This window comes from Rhineura floridana, chromosome 13 (assembly GCF_030035675.1).
Source record: "Rhineura floridana isolate rRhiFlo1 chromosome 13, rRhiFlo1.hap2, whole genome shotgun sequence".
Classification (NCBI taxonomy): domain Eukaryota; kingdom Metazoa; phylum Chordata; class Lepidosauria; order Squamata; family Rhineuridae; genus Rhineura; species Rhineura floridana.
Window position 1 is genome coordinate 19,289,207 of NC_084492.1, and position 14,285 is coordinate 19,303,491.

Below are 14,285 nucleotides of genomic sequence, written 5' to 3' on the forward strand. Positions count from 1 at the left end.
GCGGAGTTGGGAGATAGAGGTACTGCTTGGCAGTGGTTCCGCTCCTACTTGGCAGGTCGTCTCCAGAAGGTAGTGCTTGGGGAACATTGCTCGACACCGCGGGCTCTCCAATATGGGGTCCTGCAGGGGTCAGTTTTGTCCCCCCTGCTTTTTAATATCTACATGAAGCCGTTGGGAGAGGTCATCAGGAGTTTTGGAGTGCGTTGTCATCAGTATGCTGATGACACGCAGCTCTACTTCTCCTTTTCATCTTCTTCAGGTGAGGCTGTCGATTTGCTGAACCGTTGCCTGGCCGCGACAATGGACTGGATGAGAGTTAACAAACTGAAGCTCAATCCAGACAAGACTGAGATGCTGTTGGTGGACGGGTTCTCTGATCGGATGGTGGATATATACCCTGTCCTGGATGGGGTTACACTCCCCCTAAAGGACCGGGTTCGTAGTCTGGGAGTCTTTTTAGACTCTTCCCTCTCACTTGAGGCTCAAGTAGCCTCGGTGGTTAGGAATGCGTTTTACCAACTTCGGTTGGTAGCCCAGCTACGTCCCTATTTGAGTAAAGAGGACCTTACATCAGTGGTACATGCTCTGGTAACCTCACGTTTGGATTACTGTAATGCGCTTTACGTAGGGCTACCTTTGAAGACAGTTCGGAAGCTACAACTAGTGCAAAATGCGGCGGCCAGATTGCTGACAAGGACCAAGCGGTCCGAGCATATAACACCTGTTCTGGCCAGCTTGCACTGGTTGCCAATATGTTTCCGGGCTAGATTCAAAGTGTTGGTATTAACCTATAAAGCCTTATACGGTGCGGGACCACGATACCTTGCGGAACGCCTCTTCCGATATGAACCGGCCCGTGCACTATGTTCTGCTACGAAGGCCCTCCTCTGGGTTCCAACTCACAGGGAGGCCCGGAGGGTGATGACAAGATCTAGGGCCTTCTCAGTGGTGGCCCCCGAACTATGGAACAGTCTCCCCGAGGAAGTACGCCTGGCGCCGACTCTGCTCTCCTTCCGGCGCCAGGTCAAAACCTTCCTATTCTCTGAAGCATTTTAAGTTACACTGATTTACTTTTAAAAATGTTTATTGTATTGGATTGTTGATTGTATTTTAGTATTATTTTGTTATTCATTGTATTTTTATGCTATTTTATGTTCACCGCCCAGAGAGCTATTGCTAGTCGGGCGGTATATAAATTTAATAAATAAATAAATAAATATAAATACAAATGTACTGGTTGTGTGTACGTTCCAAACAGATAATATTGTCTGCACAGCTGATGTGACCGCATAGGTTATTCCTCAGTAGATTTTTTTTGGATAGATACATGCCCAACACGTTTTGCCTTCTAAGCCTTCTTCAGTGGCCTGTTTGGTTACAGTGTCCTTTGAGTTCACCTAGCACAATTACAAACCATTTTATAAACACATGTATACTCACGAAACATAAAGCATCTCCTGCTCACCACTTTTGGTCCAGGAACTGCTTTGTAAATACAAAATAGAGCAGCACAGCATTCCAGTAATTACTAGTGTCTTTTTTTTTTAATCCTAGTTCAGTAGGATTCTGAACTGCATGGAGAGACTATTTGCACAGAGCAGGATTCCTGTTTTGGACCTTCTCAATCAGCGTGTGGAATGTGGGGGTGGAGCTGGGCAAAGTCATGAATCTGTGAGGTCAGGGCCAGAGGTGGAGTCCTGCAGCACTTTCCTGCGTACTTTGCCCCTTCATGCGATTGACACATGAAGGAGGTTAGGGTCTTTTGTTTTCCTGGGCCCCAGTTTCACTATCTCTTAAGTAAGCATTGTGTTTGTTTTCAATGCATCATTGTTCTGGAATGGTTCTTTTTTGCTTTACTCTTAAGGGCTTGAAGAACATCAGGAAAAGAAACAGCAGTGCACCATTACGGTTGCAGCCCATTAGAAACACTTCTTAACATTTTGCATGGTTTTGCACACGTGGGAGAATTGTGTCCCTGACTCATAATGAAGTGGTGGTGAGGAAGGTATTGCAAGAGACTTTTTTTTAATCAAATACAGGATTGCTGTCATGTGTTTTTGAGGACATACTCGGAAAGACAATTATTTCCAGCCATATATGTGTGTAGCCATTTCCCTTATAAATTAAATAAAGCTGTCTAGAAAATCCTTATTTATAGTCAAAGATATCTGTATCATGAGCCAGTGGGGAGGGAAAATGTGTTGTCAGGTTAGCCCAGGATATAAGGCTGGAGGAACAGGTAATAGAAGGGACAAGCTTTGCCACAAAACTGCTATGAAAATGGCATGATGCCAGTTTTCTTGTTGTTAGCCATCAGTGTGCATGGCAATTTACAGAGGACATGAGAACAGTTTTGATGAGAAGCTCCGTTCAGATGGATCTCTGCACATGCCCTGAGACTATAAGCTCATTTCTCCTTTGTTATAAGCAATGAGCACGGTGCTATTGCTGAGAAATCAGAGAAAGCGCCTATAGCTCAAGCTGCCTCCTCCCATCAGAGGAAGCAACAGTGATCTCCCCCGATATTCTCTCCTTTGTAGCTGCTGAACAGAGAGATTACCCCAGAATAACAGATGTGTACAATGAGCTTCGGCATCATGTCAGCGCAAAAGCCAAATTAAGGCCCTAGAACCCTTACCACATTTAAAGCAAGCAGATGCCTTATCGAGTTGTTAATTAACTCCAGGAAAGTAACAATATGGCATCCTACAACATACAGCAAGGATCTTCCACTGGTAATTGGACAGATGTTGAGGAGTGTGGGGAGTGGCAGTGAAATGGTAATGAAGCGCTAGAGGGCAGAGGTGTGTGCTATGGAGTCTGCCCTGTGCTTGATGTCCTCAGAGGTGGTGGAGGACACTATCCTGTTTCCTGTGTAGAAATAAGGGTCGGCTGCTGCCGTGACCTTGGGCCAGTCACTGCCTCTCAGCCTCATGAAAACCCTATTCATAGGGGTGCCATAAGTCGGAATCAACTTGAAGGCAGTACATTTACATTTTTTGCTGCCATTCTGGTCAGCTTCTGGTAGGGAATGGGGAGGATTCCATTCACTCTGCATTGAAAGGTGAACCTACCTAATCTGCACTTTCCAAAACAACATGCATCCTATGAATTTTGCCCTTCTTTGGGGGCTTTTTAGTTTAGAAAAAAGGCGAGTCAGAAGAGACATGACAGAAATGTATAACATTATGCATGGCATGGAGAAAGTGAACAGCAAACAGCTTTTCTCCCTCTCATAACAATAGAACTCGGGGCCACCCAAAGAAACTGAATGTTGGAAGATTCAGGACCAGGGCTTGGAAAAGTTACTTTTTTGAACTACAGCTCCCATCAGCCCAATCCAGTGGCCATGCTGGCTGGGGCTGATGGGAGTTGTAGTTCAAAAAAGTAACTTTTCCAAGCTCTGTTCAGGACAGACAAAAGAAAGTCCTTCACACAGCACATAGTTAAACTATGGAATCTGCTCCCACAAGAGGCAGTGATGGCCACCAACTTGGATGGCTCTAAAAGAGGATTAGACAAATTCATGGAGGATAAGGCTACTAACCACTTTGGTTGTGTTCTGCTTCTACTGTCAGAGGCAGCATGACTCTAAAAACCAATTGTTGGGAATCACAAGTGGGAAGAGCACTGTTACATTCACGTCCTGCTTTGGGGCTTCCCATAGGCCTCTGTTTGGGCACCGTGAGAACAAGATGTTGGGTTAGATAGGTCTTTGGACTAAGCCAGCAGGATCTTCTTATGTTCTTAGGCAGTCCAGCAAATTCTGGAGGGACACATGTTCCGTGGCAAGAGAGGGAACAAACAACTTTTCTCTCCAGACATCCTTCTCTCTGCTTCCCCTTGTTTTCTTGCTTTTCATGTTCTTTGTTAGCTATTATGTGCATAAATATGTCCTGAAGCTGAGTTTTTGTCTACATCTGCACATTATATTTAATACAGTAAGGCTCAGTACAATTCTTTTTTTGCCTGTAAGACCCTGTTGTTGCAGGCAGTGGTAGTTTTGTTGCTTTATCAATTTTACACAAGAGCTATCTACTATGAACACCAATGCAAATTAAATCAGAAAAGAGACAGATTCTCTCAGCCTTCTGGCAACAATAAATAAATACCAACAATAACAAACAACAACAACAACATGAACATGAACACACACTATTTTATCACTATCGTAATGCAACATCAAAGCCTAACATTTCTGCCACCGGCTTAAAGAAAAAGAAATTTATCTTCCTGGAGTCTTGTGTTTTTCCTGAGATGTTAGCCCAGTCTTAATCAGTAAAATAGATGCATCAGACATGTGGATACCAGTGGAGTGGCTTTAAACTAACCACATGAAAGCACTTCATTTTTCTGCTTGTCCAGTGTTATATTTTACAATTTTGTTGAAGGGAAAAAAGAAATATGAATGCTAATAATAGCACACAAAGAATATGAGGCTCTTTTTTGGCATCTGGTGAGAACAGGACATTGGACTAGATAGGCCTGAACAACCAGTAGGGCTCTTCTTACGTTGTTTCCAATTTCCCACATTCTTCATATTCCTCAAATGTCTAACTCATTATTTGAATGTCCTTAATTGTTGTTGGGTGTAAAGGAAGGATAATTCAGTTTTGCCCATCGACACAAGCAGGTGAACAAATCATGGCTTGAAATCAGTTTTTGAAGAGAGAATGCCCATATCAAGATTGCTAATTGGATATTAGTATAATCATATATATGTTTAGTCCTATTAAGGTCAGTGGGACTTACTCCCAAGTGAGTGGGTATTGCAGACTTCCCCAGCTGGGCCCCTGTAGATGTTTAAGACTGCATCATCCCTGATCATTGGCCATGCTGGCTTAGGCTGATGGGAGTTGTCCAAACTGTCTGGAGGGCATCAGGTTCGGGAGGATAGCAGCCTAAGCATTTTTCGTGTGTAGATTACTGAGTAAATATTAATATTTCAGATATTTATTTCAAAATGGAACTGCTTTTATTAAAAAAGTCTAAAGTAAACTCATGAATGATATACCTTAAAGTTCATAAACCCATTTATAAAAGCACAAAAATTAGAGTGCCAAGCTAAGCCAAAACTAGATAGTTATAGAATCAGTCAAACAATAATCAAGAGCCCTTTGAAAGAAAATGATCTTGGCATGTCCATGAAAACACAACAAAGAGGTGACCATATGTGCTTTGTGCCAGAGACCATGTAGAAGGTTATGCAGTTGAGTAATTTTAGACTCTGGTCTTAATGGTCTTATAGAGTAGGTGTGGATGAAAGGTAGATTGCAAGTGATCTACTGGTAGATCTCTGTGTGATTTTCAGTAGATAATAAGGATTCTAACTTCCAGTTGCTTAATAACAGCAACAGCAAAAACACCTCCCCCCTCTAAACAAGGCTGGTGAGATGAAGAAAGGTAGAGGGAGCCAGGAGTGGATGTTTGAGTGACAGGATTATAAATTCAATTCTTGCAACTAAAAACAAATCCCTGGACTGAGCATATGCTCAGAGGCACCCTGTTCTTTCATACTAAGTGGGAATGAAGGAGAAATTTGATTCAATTCACGTTTAACATTGAATCAAATGTGCACTTCCCAAAACAACATAAGAACCGAAACACAGCCATCTTTCAAACCACACACCTACCCAAAATTTGTGATGCAGTTCTCCAAACAATGTGCCACAAAAATGCCTATATTAGGGAAAAGTGTGCATAAAAATGAAAATATTGGTAAAAATAACAAAGAAATGCATTTTATTATAATAAATTGCTTGCAAAAACGTGTGCATTGGTCAAAACTGCATTCAAAATGTGTTTATTAGGGGAAATTCACACTAAGATGCTGAAGAATTTTCATGAGGATTTATTTATTTATTTATTCATAGCATTTATTAGTTGCTTTTTCCCAAAGATAGGACTCAAAGCGACATACGAAAAGGAGAACAAGAACACATTGCATATGAAATAGCTTGCAGCAAGTCAAACAACTGCAAAAATAATTTCAAGTGAAATAATACAACAATATTAAAGAAAATAGCAATTTTTTAAAAAGTAAATTGCTGTGGAAATGCAGAGGACTGAATTTCAGATTGGAAAAATGAGAAAGTGACAGAACCAAAACTGACAGATCCTTCCGTCCCTAGTAAGAACCAAGTCCAACTGTGTTCAGCAGAGCTAATTCCCAGGTAGCTAGTTAAATATGCATAGAATTACCTAATAAATTATGTATTGTACTATGCAGTACAGCTGCTATTTGCGGGTCAACACAGCTGTCTGCATTTCTTGATGTTCCTGGGAGGAGCTGGCTGGCTGTGGGGTGTCAGGACAAACTCTTGCTTAAAAATATGCCGCCGCACCACTGTCAGGAGAACCATCATAGTTACATCATCAGGATGAACAGACAAAAGACTTGCTTCTAGCCTCTCTTTCCAATATGCAGAGAAGCACAATAACTTGTGGTTCCTTTCTAGTATTTTTTTTTTTAAAGATTGTTATCATCAAATAACAAAGAGAAACCCATCAGTACTACACAGCCGTGGATGAGATTAGATATGTTTTTGGGTCGCGAGCTTGCTAATGCTCCCAGCATTCCTTGTCTAGGAATGTTTGTTAATTTGAACTCCCTTCCCTTGCTGCCTTTCTTTAATCTCCCAACCAGCTGTCTCCCATAAAAGATATTTCTGTTTTTAGTTACAAATCTGTTTAGAGATAAAAATGCAGCCATAAATACACAACCACGCGCATAGAATTTTTTTTCGGGGGTGGGGCTGTTGTTTTGCTGACAACTGAAAATCAAGTCCAGATGAAAAATATTAAAAGTTTGTTCGGGAATATAAAATGTGATTTGCTTGGCCAAGAGACAGAAGTGCACATTTCCCCCTCAATAACCAGCATTTCTGTATGATTCCAGCAGCTCCTTGATCAAGCTATATTCTGTTGCCTTTTTTAGATGTGTCCCTTATCAGAAAGGCTTCAACTGGAGAGTTTATGGCTCTCATATACTGGTATTTTTCAGCTTAAAGGCTTCACATTCCTCACTGTGCAAAATGTCTGAATGAGCAAAGGAAACAACATTTGTACTTAAAACATTAAGTACAGTAATACCTCAATTAATAAAGTATATTAGTTTTTGGACATCACTTCTTTAACAGAAACCTTTGTACCAGAGGTAGGAATAACATGGAAGGAATAGGGATAGGTTCCTACACGCACTCATAGATGGGGGGTCAGCTTCAACAGGGACTTTAAAGGGTGCCTACCCGGCACCCACCCTCCCCACTCCCACTCCTTCCCCTTCCCCTCCTTCTCCTCCTCTGAATCCTATGGATTCTTCTCCCCCCCCCCAGCCCTGGAAGAAAGCAAGTAATTTCTTTAATGCAAAGCAAACACACAGCCTTGTCAGTTTCACTCTAGCAAAGCAAAGACACAGGCTTATCAGCTTATTGATAGCAAAGCAAAGACACAGGCTGGTCAGTTTCACCTTAAAGCAAAGGCCCAGGCTTGAAAGTTTATGGATAGCAAAGCAAAGCTGCTCAGTGTCATCTTTTTTAAAAAGAGATTCATTCCTGGAGGATACCTTAACTGAGGTATTACTGTAAAGAATCCAATTTGGAAGGAAGCTTATAGAAAAACAACCACCACTATTGGAGGTGTCCACCTAGGGTTATAGGAGAGGCCTAATACTGAGTCAGAGAACAGGTCCATCTAGCTCAGTACCGTTGACTGGTAGCCGGTCTCCAGGTTTTCAGAAAGGAGTCTCTCCCAGTCTCCCCTGGAGATACTGGGGATTGAACCTGGGACCTTCTATATGCAATGCAGATGCCCTGCCACTGGGCTGTGGCCCTTCCCCAGCTCTGTAGTGGGGAGAGCTGGAATGGTGAACTTCATAAGGCTCCATACTTTGCCCACAGAATTCTGCAGTGTTGGGTCCTGGATGCATAACAATAATGATGGTGAAGCTTTCTTGCCTTCAAGGATCAGCATTTTTCTGCCCCCTTAGTCTCTGGGCTCCTTGCTGCCTTATTTCTCCATCTAGAGGGTCTTCTTCGGCTGCCTTAACTTTCCTTCCTGGGAACAAGCCACTCATTTGTGCCTTGCTCCACCTACATGCCTGACTGGGTTTGCCCTCCCACATCCATAAGAAGAGCCCTCCATAATGGATAATTACCGGCCAGTGTCCAATATTCCATTTTTGGGTAAGGTAATAGAGCATGTGGTGGCCTCCCAGCTCCAGGGATTCTTGGATGAAACAGATTATCTGGATCCATTTCAATCTGGTTTCAGGCCTGGTTATGGGACGGAGACGGCTTTGGTTGCCTTGGTGGATGACCTACGCAGAGAACTGGACAGGGGGAGTGTATCCCTGTTGGTTCTCCTGGACCTCTCAGCGGCATTTGATGCCATCAACCATGGTATTCTTCTGGGCCGCCTTGCTGGGATGGGACTTGGGGGCACTGTTTTGCAGTGGCTCCATTGCTTCCTGGAGGGACGAACCCAGAAAGCGGTGCTGGGGGATTCCTGTTTGACCCCTTGGCCATTGACCTGTGGGGTCCCTCAGGGCTCAGTTTTATCCCCTATGCTATTTAACATCTACATGAAAACGCTGGGAGAGGTTGTCCGGGGGTTTGGGGTTCGGTGCCATCAGTATGCTGATGACACCCAACTCTATGTCTCCTTTCCACCTAATTCCAAGGAAGCTGTCTCGGTTTTAAACCAGTGTCTGGCGTCAGTGGTGGACTGGATGAGGGTGAACAAATTGAAGCTTAATCCAAACAAGACAGAGGTCCTCCTGGTCAGTCGTAAGGCGAATCAGGGAATAGGGATACAGCCTGTGCTGGATGGGGTTACACACCCCTGAAGACACAGCTTCGCAGTTTGGGTGTGCTCCTGGACTCAGTGTTAAATTTGGAGTCCCAGGTTTCTGCAGTGGCCAGGAGTGCTTTTGCACAATTAAGATTAGTGCGCCAACTGCGCCCGTTCCTTGAGCTGTCTGATCTGGCCACGGTGACACATGCCTTAGTTACATCCCATTTAGATTACTGTAACGAGCTCTACGTGGGGCTGCCTCTGAAGACTGTTCGGAAACTTCAGTTGGTACAACGTGCTGCAGCCAGAATGTTAACTGGGGCTGGTTGCAGGGACCGTACTACCCCCCTGTTAAAATGCTCCACTGGTTGCCAATCTGTTTCCGGACACAATTCAAAGTGCTGGTGTTGACCTATAAAGCCCTATACGGCTTAGGTCCAGGATATTTATCAGACCGTATCTCCCTGTATGAGCCTGCCCAGGCCCTGAGATCCTCAGGAGAGGCCCTTCTCTCAATACCCACATCTTCTCAAGTACGACTAGTGGGGATGCGTGAGAGGGCCTTCTCGGTGTCTGCCCCTAAGCTTTGGAATTCCCTTCCTAGGGAGGTAAGAATGACCCCCCTCTTTGCAGTCCTTCCGCCGACAAGCAAAGACCTTCCTATTCCAACAAGCCTTTGGAATTGAAGGCTAAGGATAGGGCGTGAAGGGTGCTGCATTGCTAATGTCTATTATATCATTTTTAAACTAGTTTGAACTTTTTTAGCTATATGTGTGTATGGTTTTAATATTGGAAATAGTTTAATCTTATTTTAATGTAGACTTTGTATGTTTTTAATTATATGTATTTTTAATCTGGAAGCCGCCATGAGTTCCAGTTTTGGAAAATGGTGGGGTATAAATAAAGATAATAATAATAATAATAATAATAATAATAATAATAATAATAATAATAATAATAATAATAATAATAAAGAGCCCTGCTGAATCAGACCAATGCCCCATCTAGTCTAGCACACTGTTCTCACTGTGGCCAACCAGATTCCATGGGAAACGCACAAGCAGGACTAACTGCAACAACACTTCTCCCACTTGTGATTCCTAATGACTAGTATTCAGAGGCATACTATCTCCAAAGCTGAAGGAAGAACATAGCCAACATGACTAGCAGGAATTGCTAGCCCTATCCTCCATGTATCTCTCTAATCCCCTTATAAGGAAGTGGCCATCAACACATCTCATGGAAGCGAATTCCACAGTTTAATTATGCACTAAGTGAAGGAATGTTTTCTTTTGTCTGTCCTGAATCTTCCACCATTTGGTTTCATTGGATTATCCCAGGTTCTAAGGTTCTTCTTCACTTACACTGCCCTTCCCAATGCTGTATAACACCAAAGCAGACAAGATGGGGGGGGGATGGATGAAGAAACAAAGGAACATAAGAAACTGCCTTGTAATGTGAAGTCAGACCATTGGTCCCTTCACTTCAGTATTGTCTACACTGACCGGCAGCAGTTCTCCAGGGTTTCAGAGAAGGGACATTCCCAGCCCTACCTGGAGATGTCAGGAATTGAACCTGGGACTTTCTGCATACAAAGCAGATGTTCTACCACTGAGACGCAGTCCTCCTGATAAAATTCCAATTCAGCCAGCAGCATCTGGGTGTAATCCACCAAACAACTCACTCTGTCATGTCCCTTGTGCTACGAGGACTCTGAGTTACATATTAGCCAAAATATTTATTTGTATATCATCTGAGTTCCTTCCAGCAAAGAAATGTTCACTTCAGCCTATTTGTCAATGGGGAAAAAAAAGGTGAGCACACTTGTTATTGATAGAAAACATATAATTATGCAACGAAATCAGCTCTTCAGTATTCAGTTTCTTGGAGAAAGATTCCCAAATGCGTTTCTGATGCTAACATTTGCCAGAGAACCGACTATTATTCATCCAGAGTTGGAGCAAGACATTTTCCTTGAGGCAAAGGACAAGTTGGTGTCCCCCACTTGTGTCATATGCAGAAGCCAACACTGGTGACAGAACACCACACACCTGAGAGATTCAGACACGCTTAGAGGACACAGAATAGGTTGGAAGGTTCACACAGCTCTGTTCTCCATCACCTTGCTACTGCTGCTCCCCACCACCAGGTGTCTGCTGCCTGAAGCATGTGCCTCACTCTGCTTAATGGTAGGACTAGCCCTGCATTTATTGCTTAGAATCCTCTCCACCTCTCAGGGAGCAACTTAGAACCATACAATCATAGAATAGTAGAGTTGGAAGAGGCCTATTAGGCCATCAAGTCCAACCCCTTGCTCAGTGCAGGAATCCAACTGCAAGCATACCCTAGAGGTGGCTGTCCAGCTGCCTCTTGAATGTCTCCAGTGTCAGAGAGCCCACCATCTCCCTGTGTAATTGGTTCCATTGTTGTACTGCCCTAACAGTTAGGAGGTTTTTCCTCATGTTCAGCTGAAATCCGGCTTCCTGTAACTTGAGCCTGTTGTTCTGTGTCCTGCACTCTGGGACAATCGAGAAGAGACCCTGGCCCTCTTCTGTGTGGCAACCTTTCAAGTATTTGAAGAGCGCTATCATATCTCCCCTCAGTCTTCTCTTCTCAAGTGTAAACATGCCCAGTTCTTTCAGTTTCTCCTCACAGGGCTTTGTTTCCAGTGCCTTTATCATCTTAGTTGCCCTTCCATGGGAGAAATCTTCATGCCGAAGCACTGACAAGGCTGAAACTTGCTTAAGTTTAACTGTGTAACAATTTATCTTTATATTCTTTTCTTTATTACATTTATTACAGCTGTGAAAAAGGCAAATTCCATGCTAGCGATAATTAGGAAAGGTATTGAAAATAAAACAGCCCATATCATAATGCCGTTGTATAAATCTATGGTGCGGACGCATTTGGAATACTGTGTACAGTTCTGGTCGCCTCATCTCAAAAAGGATATTCTAGAGTTGGAAAAGGTTCAGAAGAGGGCAACCAGAATGATCAAGGGGATGGAGCGACTCCCTTACGAGGAAAGGTTGCAGCATTTGGGGCTTTTTAGTTTAGAGAAAAGGCGGGTCAGAGGAGACATGATAGAAGTGTATAAAATTATGCATGGCATTGAGAAAGTGGATAGAGAAAAGTTCTTCTCCCTCTCTCATAATACTAGAACTCGTGGACATTCAAAGAAGCTGAATGTTGGAAGATTCAGGACAGACAAAAGGAAGTACTTCTTTACTCAGCGCATAGTTAAACTATGGAACTTGCTCCCACAAGATGCAGTAATGGCCACCAGCTTGGATGGCTTTAAAAGAAGATTAGACAAATTCATGGAGGACAGGGCTATCAATGGCTACTAGCCATGATGGCTGTGCTCTGCCACCCTAGTCAGAGGCAGCATGCTTCTGAAAACCAGTTGCCGGAAGCCTCAGGAGGGGAGAGTGTTCTTGCACTCGGGTCCTGCTGGCGGGCTTTCCCCAGGCACCTGGTTGGCCACTGTGAGAACAGGATGCTGGACTAGATGGGCCACTGGCCTGATCCAGCAGGCTCTTCTTATGTTCTTATGTTACATTTACTTATTTCCTCCAAGGAGCTCCAAGGAGTACATGGTTCTACGCTTCCTCATTTTCTCCTCACAACAACCTGTGGGTAGGTTATGCTGAGAGACTGTGACAGGCCTGAGGTCATCGTATGAGTTTCATGGCTGACAGGGGAATCTGAACCCTAGCCCAGCACTGTAACTGCTACACCACACCAGCTCCATGGGCCCTGATCATTCTCTGGCACACTGCTTTCTCCCACATGAACCTGCCCATATATTCACACTGTCTATTGGGAGCCTGATTTGGGTGCCCCAGTTTTGGAGGCAACATGGGGGCTATGGAGGAGAGCATTCTCTGTGGTGAAACCTAGACTTGGGAATTCTCTCTCCAGCTTTATCCCTCAAATACCTAAATTGTTAACTTACAGGTATTATTTATTTATTACATTTATATACCGCCCATAGCCGAAGCTCTTTGGGCGGTTTACAGCAATTAAAAACATTAAAAACAAATATACAAATGTTAAAACACACACACACACACACACAATTTAAAAACACAATTAAAAAAATTTAAAAACAATTTTAAAACGCATGCTAAAATGCCTGGGAGAAGAGGAAAGTCTTGACCTGGTGCCAAAAGGATAACAGTGTTGACGCCAGACACACCTCGTCAGGGAGATCATTCCAAAATTTGGGGGCCACCACTGAGAAGGCCCACTCTCTTGTTGCCAGCCTCCCAGCTTCCCTCAGAGTAGTCATCCGGAGGAGGGCCTTTGATGTTGAGCTTAGTGTACAGGTGGGTTCATGTCGGGAGAGGCATTCCATCAGGTATTGTGGTCCTAAGCCGTGTATCTGGTAGTTCATCCAGATCTCCTATATATCCAGGCTTTTGGTGGCCCCTGATTTGTCAGTTTGCAATGGACGTAGCTGAGCGGCAGAGCAGAGAGGCCCAAGTTCAATCCCCAGCATCTCCAGATAGGACTGGAAAATATTCCCTGCCTGAAGCCCAAGACAGCTGCTGCCAGTCAATGTGGACCACACTGCCTAGAAGGTCTAAGGCACCTTCCTATGTTTCTAGCTGTCATCGTTTATTTTATTTTTTTCCTGACTGCATGCTGGTTTTATTTTCTAATTAACTGTAATTGACTGCTTTAATCACGGTGTATGCTGCCTCGAAAGCCTATATTTTTGTAGAAAGGAGGGACAAACTATGCGTGTGTTCTGTGTCTACTTGTCTGCTGATGTTTTTCAGCCTCATAGCTTGGGATGGGCAAATCTGTCAATGTGGGCTTCTCTCATTTTCTCAGTTTTCTAATTTTAAGTTCTGTTCTCCACATTTCTACATCAGTTTGTGGTGTTGCTTTTTAAAAGTCCTCATGAAAATCCATCAACATTTTAGTGCAAATTTCTCCTAATATACACATTTTCGTTTGCAATTTCACCTAATATACATATTTTTGCAAAGCAATTTCCCCTAATATAATGCATTTTTGTGTGTCATTTTCACTAATATATGCATTTACATGCGCACTTTACCCCCAGTACATGCATTTCCCCACACATTTTTTGGCTGGAAAACCACATTGCTAAATTTGGAAAAGTGCAAATTGCAAAGGATGGCGGTGTTTCAGTTTACCTATTGTTTTGGAAAATGCGGATTAAGTAGGTGCACATTAAAATCCTAACTGAACTGAATGTGAACTCCATCCCTGCTTTGAGGCAAGCAGGTATAGGACTGCATCCTAAGTCTGCTTTTCAACATCTAGTAGTTACTGATATTCCCTCCAGAAAGCACATACATGCACACACATTTACGTAGAAGTGAGTCCCACTCCAGTGTGTTCAATAGAGCTAACTCTGTTGGTAGTGTGTTCAGTGTTGCAGCTTTAATCCATGCAGGGTTTTCTAACTGAGTTTATAAAGGGAAATGGTAAGGAGTTATGTTATTTTACCTGGC